This window comes from Cygnus olor, chromosome 8 (assembly GCF_009769625.2).
Source record: "Cygnus olor isolate bCygOlo1 chromosome 8, bCygOlo1.pri.v2, whole genome shotgun sequence".
Lineage (NCBI taxonomy): Eukaryota > Metazoa > Chordata > Aves > Anseriformes > Anatidae > Cygnus > Cygnus olor.
In genome coordinates, this window is record NC_049176.1 from 9,554,357 (window position 1) to 9,569,414 (window position 15,058).

Below are 15,058 nucleotides of genomic sequence, written 5' to 3' on the forward strand. Positions count from 1 at the left end.
CTCACAGGGTATATCAAAGCTTGCTCAATACCAGGACTTAAAGAGTATCTGTCTCAAATAATTTCCATAGACTGCCTTGCTAACTGGAAGGGAAAAAAAAAGGAAAAAAAAATAGGATCACCAAGAGACACAATCTGCTCAGTGCTTTACAAACAGTCTCTGGAATAAATCCCAATCGTCATTACTCTAATTGGGCACAGACATCCTTAGGCAACATCTTCCTGAAAGCCCAAGCTTCCTTCAAGAGAAGTCAGAAATATGTGTTCTTTTAATAGGTAAACCAGATCTAACCAAGTCCCAGAACTCTTTCAGCACCCAAAAGGCTGAGACACCCAGAGAGTTCCTGTTTGTCTGGAGCACTTCTTTGCTCCAGCCAGTAAACAAGCCCACTGAAGACAGCTGTGGATTCACGAGCTCAAAGTTCACAGCAGCTCAGACCAGGGTGCGAGAGCACTGAATGCTGCGTGCCCTGTGATTGCTGCCAGCAGTCACTGCAGCCCAGCCCCAGCTCAACAACATCCGTTCTGTACCCTGAGAAGCAGCATGGTGGTACCTGAGCTAGCTTGGGTGAGGGAAACCACACAGCCCCTTTTTCCTCACCAGGGGAACGAAGTCCATGCTAAACCTGCAGACACTCAGCCTGGCTGCATTGATGTACCCCCAGAAGTGCTGCACAGAGCAGACTGCTCTCAAGAAAACATGCACAGCTCCTTTCAGGGGATTTGTCTTCACAGCCATGTCTTTTTAGTGCAGCCTCTTCCATCAACACAGATATTCACCCAAGCCAACATGTTGCTACTTTTGAGTGCAGAAGTGCAAGTCCCTCTTCCCGCTGCAGACAAGCAGCTGCATCACACAAGATGCTGCAGGTTGTCTGCTCCAAAGCACTGGCCTTGTTGGCATGCTGCTAGGCCCTGGTGCTGCTGAGCAGCGCTCTCTGCCCTGCCTGTGACTTGGCTGACAGGCTGGCTGGCAGGCTGAGTTTAACTCAGGCAACGAGCACAGCCTGGGTCTGGTGTGCATCTTTAAAAAGCACGGCCACATTCCTGGGAATCTAAAACACCCACAGCTCTGACCAGTCACTCCCAGGCAGAGACAGCCTCCAGCCACAGCCCGAGGAAGTCTTCTGACTCAGGGACTTTGTGTGCATCTGGCATGACACAGTACAAGGAGCACACCATGTAATGACCATTTTCCCACAGCTGCACTTCCTCTCGAGCTCTGCTGCACCCCCAGAGCTCCACCATCACACCAGCAGGCTGGAGCTCAGGTGTGGCTGGGTCCTGGGCCCAACCCTCCTCAGCCACAGGTTGCATTGGATTAACACACACTGCTGTAAGAGGGCACAGTCCCACGGCCATTTCCCATCACTTCGCAAAGTCAACACGAGGGGGACATGCTACTCCCTCCTTGCCCATGCTGATGTCATTTCTACCTCAAACAGTACCCCTGCATTTTTACAGTCCAGGTGCCTGGGCTCACCTAAAACCCAGCCACTGAGTCCTCTGCTTCCCTGCATGTCAGAGACATCAGAAATGCCAAAGGCACTGTGCAGGGAGCCTCATACATCCCTTGGGACAGTTCCCCAAACCTCTGCAGCAGGGCCACATGCCCTGGGCAGGCTAAGGTGATGCTCCAGCCTGAGCTGAAACAAGGGCAGAAGAAGGAGGAGCAGAGCAGGAAGGGTCCACACAGACACAGAGAGGTGTCAGGGGGAGCAGAGCAAGATGGGATGGGGTTTGGGGATGGAGGGACCGTTCCTGCACCAGACCAGGATGCAGCGAGCTCAGCCAGCCCCAGGAGCCCTTTAGGAGGCAGAGGCATGGATCCTTCCTCAGGTGCAGGCTCTCACTCCAGAAACAGCTCCGCTCTTTCGAGCAGGCTTTGAAGGCACCCTGCTCTTTCGCAGAGCTTCCCTGCCCTCTAGTGGGAGAATCGTGCGTGGGGACAAGCATTAGGAGAGCCTCTTCCTCCTCCTCTTCTCCCTCCCATCATGCATGTGGACAGCACCGGCAGCACCCTACCATGTCTTGCAGAGGTAAAGCAAAGCAAGCTGCCCCAGCTTGGGAACACAGCTCTCTGGGGTGGGACACGGGTTCAACGAGCACACCTGGGAATTTGGGGGAGCAGACACACATCACTACCAGCAGTGGAGCAGGGCTTCTTGAAGCTACCTTAACCTCTCCTTCCAGAGACCTGTGAGCTCTTGCTCAAAGAAAGCAGACACTGTGCTCAGTGACACAGGGCTGCTGGGGTGGTGTGGAGATAGATCAGACCTCATTGTGTACGAGGAAAATCCTGGACAAGCTTTGCAGACTTTCCTAGAGGACCAGAGCCTGGGCCTGGAGCCTGATAGCTTTAAAGAGCTTGCATTTCCCTCAGAAATAAGACTTGAAAGCTCTCTGGTACACAGCTTAACACCCACCTCATAGGCGAGCTGCAGGCCGGAAAGCAGTTTCTTGCCAGTGGAAGCACAACTGCTCCAACCTCTCACACTGCAAGGACTGAACCATACCACGGAGGTGGGGTCAGGCCTACAGTTGGAAAGATTCACTGTAGGCAAAGAGCAAAAAACAAAAAACTCTGCCAACAAACAAAATGAACTTCCTTGCAAGGGACAGATTTCACTGGCTTTTTGCATGGGCTCTTTGCTGGGAGCTCTGGTAGTGATCTTACAATGCATCCCTAAAGAGTGCTGTGAGGTTGTAGGGTTACCCTGGCTCCTCAAGCCACGCTTGGTCATGCACCATCCCACACTGTGCTGCAGGACCCTGCCTCTGACCCCCTTCTGTTGCAGCCACCCTTCTGTGCTCTCCGAGCAAAACTGTGATTTTTAAATCTGTGCCCCATCTCTGCTATTTATAAGCCAAACTCATAAACCACAGCTGGGAGTGCTGCACATCAAACCCTGGTTTATACAGACATCTAGCGGTCTCTGCTCGAACTTCACCTGCACCACAACACATGTGGTGCAGGACCAGCACCGACATTTATTTTATTGTCGAAGTAAAATCAAAGCACCCCCCTGTGCTGCAAGCACAGCCCCCGGGACAGCACAACTGAAAGCAGCACTTACTGAGCTGCCTCAAAAAGTTCCTCACCTCAGCTCTCCCACAGCAGCCTGTTCTGCAGGGATGTGCCACGGGCACTGCTGTGTCCTTCAGGGACTTGCTGCAGGCACCAGTGTGCATCTCTGGGGGGAAAAAAAGCCACCACTGTGACTTTTGGCAGCCATATCCTGCCAGGATGAAGGGGCAGTGCTGGATGCGCATGGAGCAAGGTGTCTTTGAGCAGACTGTGCTGAATAACAGCAGATCTCTCTTCAAAGCAGTTTATGCATTACCCTGTCAGATACTTTGGAGCTTCCATTGCAGCCAGTTTCAGCCTTAATTTGTTTCTATCCTGCCACTTTGAAATGAGAATCATCTGTTTCCAGCCCCAGAGCACCATCAAGATAAACTCAGTGTTATTTCAGAACCAGGATGGTAGGGGAGCAGATGGGAGTGACTGTGGGGTTACACCTGTAAAGGTTCAGCCAGTGTACAATCAGATGGCCCTGGGTCACCACATCCGGGCATGCAGGAGGGACAAGAGAAACCCTGAGTGTTCACTGCTTTGCTGAACAACACAGAGATCTGATGGGGGGGGGGGGGGGGGGGAAATCAAGTGTCACAAAGTATCAGGACTGCCTTGGCAGCAGTGTATGTGCCAGACTCTGCACCCATAAACTGCCTTGCTCTTGTTTTTCTGAGGTTCCAGTTTAAAGCAAACAGCCCCCAAATGGCACAAGACAGCCATCCTATTGCTCCGGCAGGCCCTGCTCCTCCTAACCTGCCTGCTCTGGGCTTCCCCATCATGCTCAGGTTTGGGCATCCTTGTCTTGCTCTGCACAGAAACACAGTTGCTCCATCCCACGTGTGACACTGTGCTACACGGCTGCCATGGAGGAAGGGGTTGGAGGGCAGAGAAGAAAAGCGGGCAACCTCAAAGGGCAACCCAGCACAAGGCAGGAAAGAGAAAAGCCACCCCCGGGAGGAGTCCCGCTTGCACCGTGCAAAGGTAACCCAGTCCCAGGCTGCAGCTGAAGAGTTCAGCTTTTTGATCTCCAGAGCACATTTGAATTTGAGGAGGTGGGGATGCCTCTGGAGCTGCTGCAAGCAGCTATTTGAGAGGTGTCCCACCGCCTCTGAAGCTAAGGAGGAGCCACCATTATCAGCCGATTATCTCTCAGTTTCCTGGAGGGGTGACGGTCTGAGTCACTTGGCAGTGGGAGGGTGGTTTCTTCATGTGCTTACTGGAGCAGCTGAAATGCGTGGGCAGGGTAAAAACAATGCAGATGTAAGTGATTATGGGGGCAGGCAGAATCTCCAGGAGCATGGTATTTTTCCCTACTTGTTGGAATATGTCTAACATTTATCACATCAGTGTGTCGAGCCATTTGCATCTCTCCTCCCCCGTGCCAAGGCTGATAAACCAGCACAGCGCGTGTATCCCAGAGTTCAGGGCCCTTCCGTCTGCTCCATGCCATGCTGCCCTACCATCTGCATTTCTCCTCTGCCTGCACACATCTTTATGGGAGAGGAAAGGGCCATATCTCCTTTTGGTCACAGCTCTCCGACTTGCTCCCACACACCTGCAGACAAGGACATCCTCATCAGCCCTGCCTCACTCTCTGTGGCTGCCAGAAACAAACCACATAGGATGGGCAAAACACCTTCCCAGCATAGCCCAGTAGCTGCAGTTGTTACGTACAAATCTCTATACTTCCCAAGTTACCAATGCACCTTTCATCTCACCCAGAAGAAAACCATCTGCATAACAACAAAGCTCAATGCATGGGAGAAATAACAAAGACTGTGTTCCATTGCACTGGCCACCCACACCACTCCTCTGCCACATCCACTGCCTATGCATCCAGGCTGAGAGGTAGCATTTTCAGGAGTAACGCTCACAGAATTACCATTCTGCAAATAAACACACTGAAGTCAAAAATGGTGTAAAACCTCAGGGGAAAAGGCATCATGGGAGCATTCTAGTCCTAACAACAGAGTTCCAGGTAGCACAAAGATCTTCTATCTTTGGGGATGATTTACAAGGAGTTTGAAAAATCAGTTCCCTTCACCAACCAGAATGATAAAGATACAGACAAGGTGTTCAAACAAGTATTTAAGTGAGCTGTCTCCTGTTAACAGGGAAACAGGTAACACTATGTTGTCCCAAACCTGGTGACAAACACACATCCCTTGGTAAGGATGAGTAACCCAGTACAGTTGCAATGCTTTTGCTTAAACAGGGAGCTTAGAGCAAGACAAAAGGGCTTCAGAAAGAAAAAGTAAACTAGCTTTGCCAGGAATGTGTTTCTCTATGCCCACTGCATCACCACTTTCTCTGGAAGACCCAAGGTTTGAGGCTAATCCAGAACCAGACATCACTTGCACTGCAGCTATCAGCAAGACAAAGTCACTGGTCGTGGTGGAGCAGGCAGGAGCAAGAAGCATGAACCACCAAAGCTGCACATCACTCAGAGATGGTATTTTTCCTGCTTTAAAAGAAGCTCAATTCGTACAGGAGAAACAACAACCCTGAGAAACTCTGGTTGCACAGCCACATCTCACAAGGGGTGTAAGTCACTTCAGCATAGATGAGAAATTGAGACATTAAGGGATAGACAGAGCACTTCAAGGTAGGAGGAACGAGCCTTCCTCACTCAAAACCTTTCAGACACCTGCACAGGAACTTATGGAAGGAGGGCTTCCACCCTACAGCCTCACTCATCAACCACGGACAAGCACATTTTACATAGGTGCTACATCAAGAGGGCCTCACTCTAAGCACAGCCTTGAGGTCCGTTACAGGAAGATGCTCAGCTTTGATGTTTAAACCATGGCAAGAGGAGAACATGCAGGTTACTAACATGATTAAAGTAAGGGTTTTGCATTTCATTTCCCCAGTGCAGCTAATCCAAAACCTCCTAGTTTCTTTAATATTTTTCAGAACCACTGCAGAGAGAAGGCTGGAAGCACTCAGCTGAGGCATAACAGGGCAAAATGACAAGGTATGGAGTGAGGTAAAAGGACCCCTTTATACAAGGACTGTTGCCATCTAATTCTGGAGCACCAACAGACATCCATTTATTCTGAATCCTGCTGCTGCTCTTTTTTTTTTATACAGGCTACTGAAATACAGAGACATTTGAGTGTGGGTAGAGCTGCTCTATCTCTGATGTAGTGGTGTGGAAAAGGGCTTTTTTATTTATTTTTTTTAAACGTCTAATGGAAATACCTACTGGCATCAAGACTGAGAGTACTTTATCTCGCCAAATCAGCTTTCAGAGGGGAAGCAAGTGTACCGCACTGCTTCTGATCAAACAGTGCCTGAGAGAGTTTGAGACAAACCACCTAGAGATGTCCCCCAACACCACTCCTAGGATCAAAGCCATGCCAGGCAAGACAGCCAACCTGGCCGCAGAGCAGGGCCCCCTCCCTGCCACAAAGCTGCAGAGTCACTCTCCCCCTTACCTTGCACAGCAGTGCCCACAGCCAGCTCCATCCAGTGCCTGCTTCGCTCCAGCACATCCCAGTCTGCACCATTGGGTTTATGGCAGGAGAGTTGGGAGTTCTCCAGTGAGGTGCCTACGCTGCTGGGCAGCCCCACACACAAGTGTAGTCACTTAAGCCATTACATGTCCAGCAGCAGCCTGGGGGGAAGCAGGAAGAGAGCCCAGGTCAGGTAAAATCAAGACTGAAATCACAGGTGGTTTCCTTTCTTGTAAACACTTCTATCCTTCTGCAGCTGCTGGTTAGCCGAGTTTCACTCTTTCCCCTTTGACTGCATTTTCCTGTGCAACAAACATGGGCAGGATTCACATTTGGGTCACTGGCCGCAGAAGAGTATTTTTGTGACTGCAATCCCAGAGGTTTCAGAGGCACCCACTCCTGTGGGGAAGCGTGGGGAGGCCTGTAAATGGTGATGCGGAGCTGCACTTTAGCAAAGGTGACAGAGGCACCCCTCTCACTACGTTCATAGCTGGGCAGCATCGAGGAGATTTTCAGAGCCGTGGGGCACAAATCTCTCTGCAGTCCAAGTATCAGTTGTCCTTGCTGAAGAGGATTCTGCTGCATTCAGCATTTGTCCAGCCTCTGTACTACTAGCTGTCCCAAACTCAGACATGGTTCTACACAGCACCAGCTCCTGGGCAGACCAGAAGCCCCAGCCTCTGCCTAATCTCTGCACTGCCCAGTAACAGATAGCTGGTGCATTATTAAGAACCAGGCTCCCCCCTTTTGAAGTGCTTTATCAGGCACCCGATATTAGTGAGCACAAAATGCAAGTCACCAGTTATGCCCTAGGTCTACACGGGACAATACACTTCAGGATTTAAGCATGAAGGTGAAAGAGCACAAAACCTTCACCTCCCCCCAGGGCAGAATAACTAAACCAGCCCTCCCCCCCACCACCCCGTGCCTTGCTTTAAGTAATCAGCACAATTAGGTCCTTAGCCTTGGCTGAACCTTGTTCTCCACACAGGTGTGAGGACACATCCAGTCAGAATTCTGCAGTTTAATCATGCCTCCTGGGCAAACCAGGTGTTTTGTTTTTTCACCAGTTAGGCTGTTTTTTACCTGTGGATCTCAGGCCTTTCTCCAGCAAGAGAAAGAGCTTTCTGTATCTCTTTTCCCAAAACAGGAGTTACAAGCCTGAACTGAATTGCTCCCTCGGAGTCCTTAAACACTATAGTTTAAGCTGCAGTCTCACTACGAGGTAGATGCTACAGAAGCTAGTTAGGAGGTAGGAGGGATGAAAGTCACCCGCTGCCTTCTTTGCTCTCTGCTTCTCTGTCTGCCTGCTCCAGCTCAAAGACGCTTCTGCTCCCTCCCACAGATGAGCCACAAAGAATTGCTTGCCAAGGACAAGCCTAGCTGCTTTTAGATATCTTTTGCTGTCTCTTTAGCAATAGTCTACTAGAACCCTTAGGGACTGCGACTCAGGTTGAAATTAAAAGCACCTGCAAGCCTAGCCTGCAGAGAACACCTGTGAGCCATCCAGCCCACACAGACAGCTTCAGCTCCTCCCTGTTGACTGCTTCCCACTATTTGCTTGGCTGTGACACTAGCTCTTTGGTCACTGTAACATGTCACTTGTGTGTTCTCAGTCTCTGGAATTTCCCTCTCTTCCAAGGATTCAAAGTTAGCACATAATTTCTCAGAAACCTCTTTCAGACTCTAAGATATGAGGCCCCTAGGCAGGTCAGAAATCAGAGAAAATCTTATTACTGGGTGTTTATTTTTTCCTCTCACCTTTTTCCAGTTCTCACAGCAGGCCCAGCTTACCCAAAAATAGTCTTTTCCAAACCTGTGAGAGTTCTCTTGACTTTGTTCAGGACGTCGTTTATTTATTTATTTATTTATTTATTTATTTTTGTGTGCTTAGCAATGAATGCAACAGTGACCCATCCCTTGGCAAGGTTAGGGTTACCAAAGACAGAGCAAGAGCCATGGAAGGCTGCAAACTATGTCCAGTGAAGAGGTGTCATGGGATGCCTCTTCTGGACAATTCAGACCCCGTTGCTTTCACATCAATTCTGAGCGCTTTGCTAATGAGCCAACCTAAACTTTCAATTTGATATACTTCATATCACAGTCAGCCCACACTGGTCCCAAGAGACCTACGTGAAAAATCTTCAAAAGAAGTGGCAAACGTCCAGTCCCAAAGATGTTTAATACAGTCTTGTTTGCCTGAATCTGTGCAGGGATACAGATGGAAGTAGCATTATTCTTCTAGCTGGTGAATAGTCTCAGTAAGGCATTACTGACAGTAGCCATCTCTAACTTCTTTGGACTCAGTCAAAATGCTTATTTGGATCTTAATCTTCTTTTGAGCCTCCCATGGATTTTGCTTTTAAGATTACTCTGAATTCAGCTTCCCATTTAACATTCACAAAGCAATCCAGGCATGTTTTTGCCAAAACCTGCTTTGGCACGGTCGCATTTGGTATCTGCATCCAGAAGTCACATATTAACAAGCCTGAAAATTTGCATGTGAAAAGCAGGGTGTTCGTTTTAATGTGCCCATTAAGCCTCCCTTCCACGGTATTCAAGGCCTCTGTATATTTCTTTGCAGCAGTTCATAAACTGTCCTGACTTCAGATCTTTTTCCCTGTAAAGCGTTTCCTGAGAGCATTCATCCAGCCATGACTGCAAGGTGCAGGCTGCGCAGCAAAGCAGACTGTCTCCCAGGCTACGGGCCTCACACCCCTGATACCCCATACCAAAGCCCTTTGAGGCTCCTGAGACTCCATCCCAAAATTAAGATGCGACAATTCTTTGGAGCAGGAGGGGGGAATTAAGATCACTGCCAGAAGCACTCTAAACCCTGCTGGCTGTCCTGTCCCTGTCCTCAGTAACCTCTGCTTCCTGCCCAAGGTAGCTCAATTTCCTGTAGCTGTGTTTACACGAAATAAAGAGGAAACATTTTCTGTTTCTATCTGTTGTTCTAATAAGCCCTGAGCTGTTTATCACGATTGCTGTTGTTACGTTCCCTTCCAGGTGGCAGAGAGCCGTCACGGGGAATGGCCCGCCGCAAGCACCTACGGGTGGAACAAGCCTGTCACCCCAAAAGGTGCCTAGAACGGGGAGGAGCTGTTCAGCCCCTCCTGCACATCCTCTCCTCCTCCTTTCTGCTGGAGGAGAGTTTCCCTGAAATAAGACTATCCCCCTGAGTGCAGAGACACCACCTGCTGGGAGCCAGCACCACTTCCTAGGGGAGCCTCCCCAAGCTCAGGGACCTCCAAGGGAGGAGGCAGGTTTTGTAGAGAACACGCATTCATGCAAGCGCCTCACCCCGTAGCCACAAAGCAAATCTGTCTCCCAGGCACAGGGCAAGCCTTGCTTCTGGAATTAAGATAATCCCAAGGTAAATCTGCCAGCCAGGCAGCCAGTAGTGCTGCTAGCCCTGCTTTGGTCCCCAGGGTCACACAACCGACCCAAGACTAAAACCGCCAATCCCAGGGAAGAAGGTCTCCTCACAGCTGAGAATATCAGCGCTTCCTGCCCCTGCCACCACCGTGCATCATGGAAATGTTTGAACGTCACCTCCCACCCAGCAGGGAGGGCAGCGCAGACGGTCACCGCAGCCATGCAGGAGACAAGGGTCCTCTCCAGAGCAGGCAAAACACCAGCCTGCAGCAGCACGAGGGGAACCCAGGCTGGGGGTGCCACGTGGGACCAGTGTGCACCCTCGGTGCTGTCCCAGGAATCATCTGGTCACAAGGAATGGGCTCTGCTGCAGCATCAGGCAGACAGCTTGCTGAATAGGAGGGAGGAAGGAGTTTCCGAAAGGTCCCCAAGATAGGTACAGGCCATGCTGCTAAAGCATCGGGGCTGGGGAAGACTCCATCACCCTTCGTGGAAAGAAGGGCTTGATCTCACCCCAAGCCCTCACCACCAGCAGATGTGATTCACCCGTCCCAGGAGAAGAGTCATTTGCAGAATGCAAATATTTATGAATCACCTTTGTGCCCTGCTGTCTCCAGGGCTGTTTTGGAAGTATCACACCACCCAGTCACAGTGCCACATTGCCCTGGCAGATGAGGGTGATAACAACACAGACCACAAGTCCTCCTGGCAGCACTGCATGACAGGGCCAAGTAGTTCAGGCAGGGCAGAGACACTGGTTTAGCTTGCGGGCTAGTGGTGCATGTGCGATGGTGCTGAAGACTGGAACTGCCCTACCTGCAGATGAGACCTGTATGCAGCATTCTTCATGCCACCGAAGAATTTTTTTATCTGGAAGAACCTTGGCTTCATTCAGTGTGGAAATCCCTGCCAATGTTCCTCCAAATCCTAGTTCTCCCCCAAGCCCCTTGGATCCTTGGATCCTTCTTCAGGCTCGCTCCTTGATTGCATGGTTAATGTGTGTGGCCACACCTTTTACCCTCTCTGTTCCCCTTCAGCTGAAAATGCCCCTGTAAACATGACCTTGCCCATGAACTGCAAAGAATCAGCTCAGTGTAGTGTCCCCAAGGTACCAGGCTCTGAGACAAAGGATACTATTTCTGTGAATCTAACGTACTTAAGAAGTGAAAGGCAACTGCATCATCAGGCTGCAGCCTCTGGTGCATCCCACACACCTGTATGCATATGCATGTGGGAATCACAGCACCTGCATGAGGTCTCTGACCATCCAGGCTGGTCTTGAAGGCCTTCTATATAATTCCTCCCTTCTGCATAGTCAGCCCCCAAACCCTCCCTCTCACAGCCTCCCCCTGCTGGCAAGGAGTTCACGACATTTCCCACTCCCCAACACTTGCCACAGCCCCACACATCATAACCCCAAACATATCTCCTGGCTACTCACCCATGTCACTCTTCGGCCAGGCCTTGCAGACACAGCCATTGGGGTGTTCACACTCCTCAGCTTCCAGGTCCCACCTCGTGCGGGCAAAGCAAAACTCTGTGGCAAAGGAGAAGAACACTAAAACCTTGCTTACAAGATACGTGAAGTATTTTTACAGACCACCTTTCCACCACTGTATTGTAGCCACCTTTGGGTGGGATAAACAGCCCATACAATGTTAGCTGCTCTGCCTCATCCTTTCTCCATCAGGAGTGCTTCTTTTGGGGCATTTGCAACTATCTGCACATGCTTCCTGCCACAGCACAAGGATGGCTGGAATGCACTGGATGAAACTCTCCCAGGCACAAGAACTGTTCCTTCCTGCATTTTTCTTTCTCCACCTCCAGTCATATACCCTCCTTTACCTGGGCATACAGCTATCCACCATAAAAGCTGCATGGAGAGAAGATGCCTTTAGAGATGTTGCATCTGCTTTAGATACTGTGGTAAGTGAAAATTAGTTCACTTTTGGACATTCATCCACATACACACATGAACAATTGGCTGCAACCTGCCAGCATTCACATTTTAGGCTATTTTTCACCTACTACAGGTACTGCATCTCCGGTCAAGCTCCCACTCCCCGCTCATCTCAATGCCAGCTACTTATTCCAGTATCTTACTATAAGTGAACATCTCCCTCAGAGGGAACTTTGAAATAATGTATATTCTGGACTTAAGTTCATGCAAACATTAACAAAGGTGAAGGGAAAAAAAAACACACACACACACACACAAAAAGGATAATAAGAAAAATGAGTCATCACAGATTGCTGAGAGGACTTCAGTGACACATGGAGAGGTGCACACACACCCCATGATGCCACCATACATCAAAGCACACTAAATGCTGACAAGCAACATATAAATCATCAAACAGGATAACAATAAGAATCATGCGTCACCTGAAAAGGCATTTAAAAAATAAAAAAAAAAAAAAACAACCAGAAATAAAGAGCAAAGAAAAATACAATGCAGAGTGCAAACCACGGCTACAGATTTCAGCTGCCAGCAAACACTGCGTGGGAAAATGCTGCCTGGAGATCAAACATGCATTGTTCTGGGGAAAAAAAAAAAAAAAAAAAGAAAAAGTACTTCACACTCCGAAGTTTTCTTATTTCAAAGGGGAAACTAGCTGTGACAAAGAAGGCCCAGCAATAAGTAAAAGAAAAGTGAACCATTCTCTCATGCTTTTACACCTGCAGTCAAGTTCTCAAGCCCCTGCATCATGTCCCTGATGCAAAATAGTTTGGTCTCAGGATCTTTGTCAGGGCGTTCCTGGGACATTTAAGACACAAAAATGGGCTGCAAGACTCTATGTGATAGCTGGGAAACGCACTTTCTAGCAGGGCTCCATGGCGCAGCAGAGAAGCAGCATTCCCTACAGACCGCCACACTGAGAATTTTTTCTGTGTGGGGTTTGTTCTGGTGGATTGACAGACGAGTTTGCAGGCAAACAGGCTTCTCCCCAGGTGGCCAAAAACATAGCAGTAGTCCCTGCAAAACTCTTCCCCCATACAGGCCACCAGGACACTTCTAGCACCATTACTGTGCTGATGAGTTCACGTAAGCCCAGCAGTGAGATTGAAGGCAGGTACCTGCTGTCAAGGCAGCAGTTATCTGGCTGCACTTGGCTTGTGCATCTGTCATCTTGCATTTGTCATCTGTTTTCAAGGGGAGGGCAGGAGGGAACCTGCCCCATCCTCAGGGAGGTACTGAGCCTGCCTGGGGAAAAGGTCCCGAGACTTTGTGGGGAAGGCAGGGAGAGGAGTCCCAGGGAGGAGCTGTGGCACAAGGACAAGCCTTGGAGCTGATGGAGACCTCATTGGGGCAGCAGGGGTTCACCAGTGCCTTGGTCCAAAGCCCCAGCTGTGAGGACTGAGTGGGCTGGTAAACCTCCGTACACCTGTTTCGTTCTCTCTCCTTGCTCTGAGTTGTCTCTTACTAAAAAGGCGTCCTTCTGAGTTTCTATTCAGGCTTTCCTTTCCAGTCACTAGCTACAAGTTCACAGCAGCAATTTCATTTTTAACAGACATCAGACTACTGGCCTGTCCTCAACATGTATTCAGAGATTTAAACTATGGTTAAAATTAATGCTTTAAACTATTAGTTAAAACTAATATCAGTAGCTCAGGCAGTTCCAGTCAGAAACACAAATATATCAGATGTTCTCCATACAAAGCCTCCAGGCCTTCTGGGTTTATATTTGATGGGCTAGCTTTAAGTTCAGCTGACTAGCTTCCATTGGAAACAAAACATTATGTTATGGTTATGATATTATTGTATTCTATTTCTTTCCAAATGTAAACCCAAAACACTGTAACTGTCCTGCCTAAGTCACTGACAGTTTTATCTGCTACAGTGCTGGCTGCAATTATTTTTAGTTTTATTTCATTTAAGGGGAATAAAAAACCTGTCTATAAACAAAGATAGTACTTATTAATAACTAACTTTCCTTAACAAAAGTTATTCCTCTTAAGTTTGGTGTGATGCCACAGGCTCACTCCTCTCTTATTGCTGTATTCTAACTTCCGTAATTAACAGTAAAGCCTTTCAGCTTTTCCTCTTAATTTAAACAGTTCTGAGTTCACCGTAACCTTATAGCGAAAAATGCCTATGGGTGAGGTCTCACCGAAAACCACCTCGTACTAAAGTAGCACATTGCACTCCTAATTAGGCATGGCAGGTTGGTTGGTTGGTTTGTTTTCAGCAGCATCAGGGATGTTTTTACCAGAGCTCGCCTGTAACACAGCCTTCACACCACACGTACCAGCTTTGCAGAGCCACACCATCGGACACATGGCTGCAGCTGGATGTCAGCTTGAGGGCAGGCATGGCCGTGTCCCTACTTCTGGGACGCCATCCTTCCTGTCGGGACTATAACTGCTTGTTTTTAACATCCTAGCTACATCCATCTTCTCACAAGTCTTTGCTGTGCCTCTAAGATGGTGTTTCTTCCCCTCAGTGGTCATTTCCAAACCCTTCCATTTTCTGCCCGTGCCCCCAAGCCTGAGGCAGGCTATTTCCTCAGCACACGGGCCGCCACAACCCCACATAATTTCCCAGAGCTGAAGCACATTACGTGGCTGCACTGTCCTTCTCATTAATGCTGCCTCCCAAACCTTTCAGATTTTGTTTGAAGCTGGGTGGCTGTGCCCAGGTGTTGGCCGCAGGGGCTGCAGGTCTCTGTGAGGAGAGCACAGGGGCTGCCTCGTGTGGAGCGCCGCCATTTCCAGAGGGTTCCAGAACGTTCCAAGCACCTCAGTAACAGAACCACCGACCCCACAGCTGAGCCCAGCAGCAGTGCAGGTGGTGGCTCTGTGTAAAAGTGTTTAAGAAAAGCCGAAACACTGCCTGGCAGCGAGGACTGAGGAAAAAAATTGTGAGAAACGGCTCTGCAGCACTGAGGTGAGAGGAGGGGAGAAGATGGCGCTGCCTGAGCAGGGATTCCCCTGCAGGCTTTGGGGAGGCCACAGCGGAAGGGGTTTATCCCAGAGGAGCAGGGGAAAGTGGGAGAAGGAAGAAGCAGTAAACAGGAGCTGTTAAGGACTGACCAGAGCCACCATTCCTATACCACTGGGTAGAGGAGTCAGGAGGGAAGGGGTGAAGCTGAGCCTGGAAGGAAGCACAGGTGAGGAAGAGGTGTTATTTTAATTTCTCTCTC

General features: G+C 49.4%; 2 long non-coding RNA genes across 3 annotated transcripts in view; one reads left to right on the top strand and one right to left on the bottom strand.

Moving 5' to 3' along the window:
• LOC121074224 lies at positions 1 to 14,803 on the bottom strand. 2 transcript variants are annotated; one of them, XR_005822208.1, is made up of 4 exons: positions 14,517 to 14,803; positions 11,356 to 11,451; positions 6,519 to 6,697; positions 1 to 83 (listed from the first exon to the last, which is right to left on the bottom strand). It is a non-coding gene; the product is annotated as an uncharacterized LOC121074224 (long non-coding RNA). The 2 variants fall into 2 exon arrangements; XR_005822207.1 differs by having other exon boundaries at positions 14,165 to 14,803.
• Positions 14,671 to 15,058, top strand: part of LOC121074225 — a 9,692-nt gene continuing 9,304 nt past the window's right edge. The window contains exon 1 of the long non-coding RNA XR_005822209.1: positions 14,671 to 14,802. This is a non-coding gene — a long non-coding RNA (uncharacterized LOC121074225). The remainder of the gene's footprint in view (positions 14,803 to 15,058) is intronic.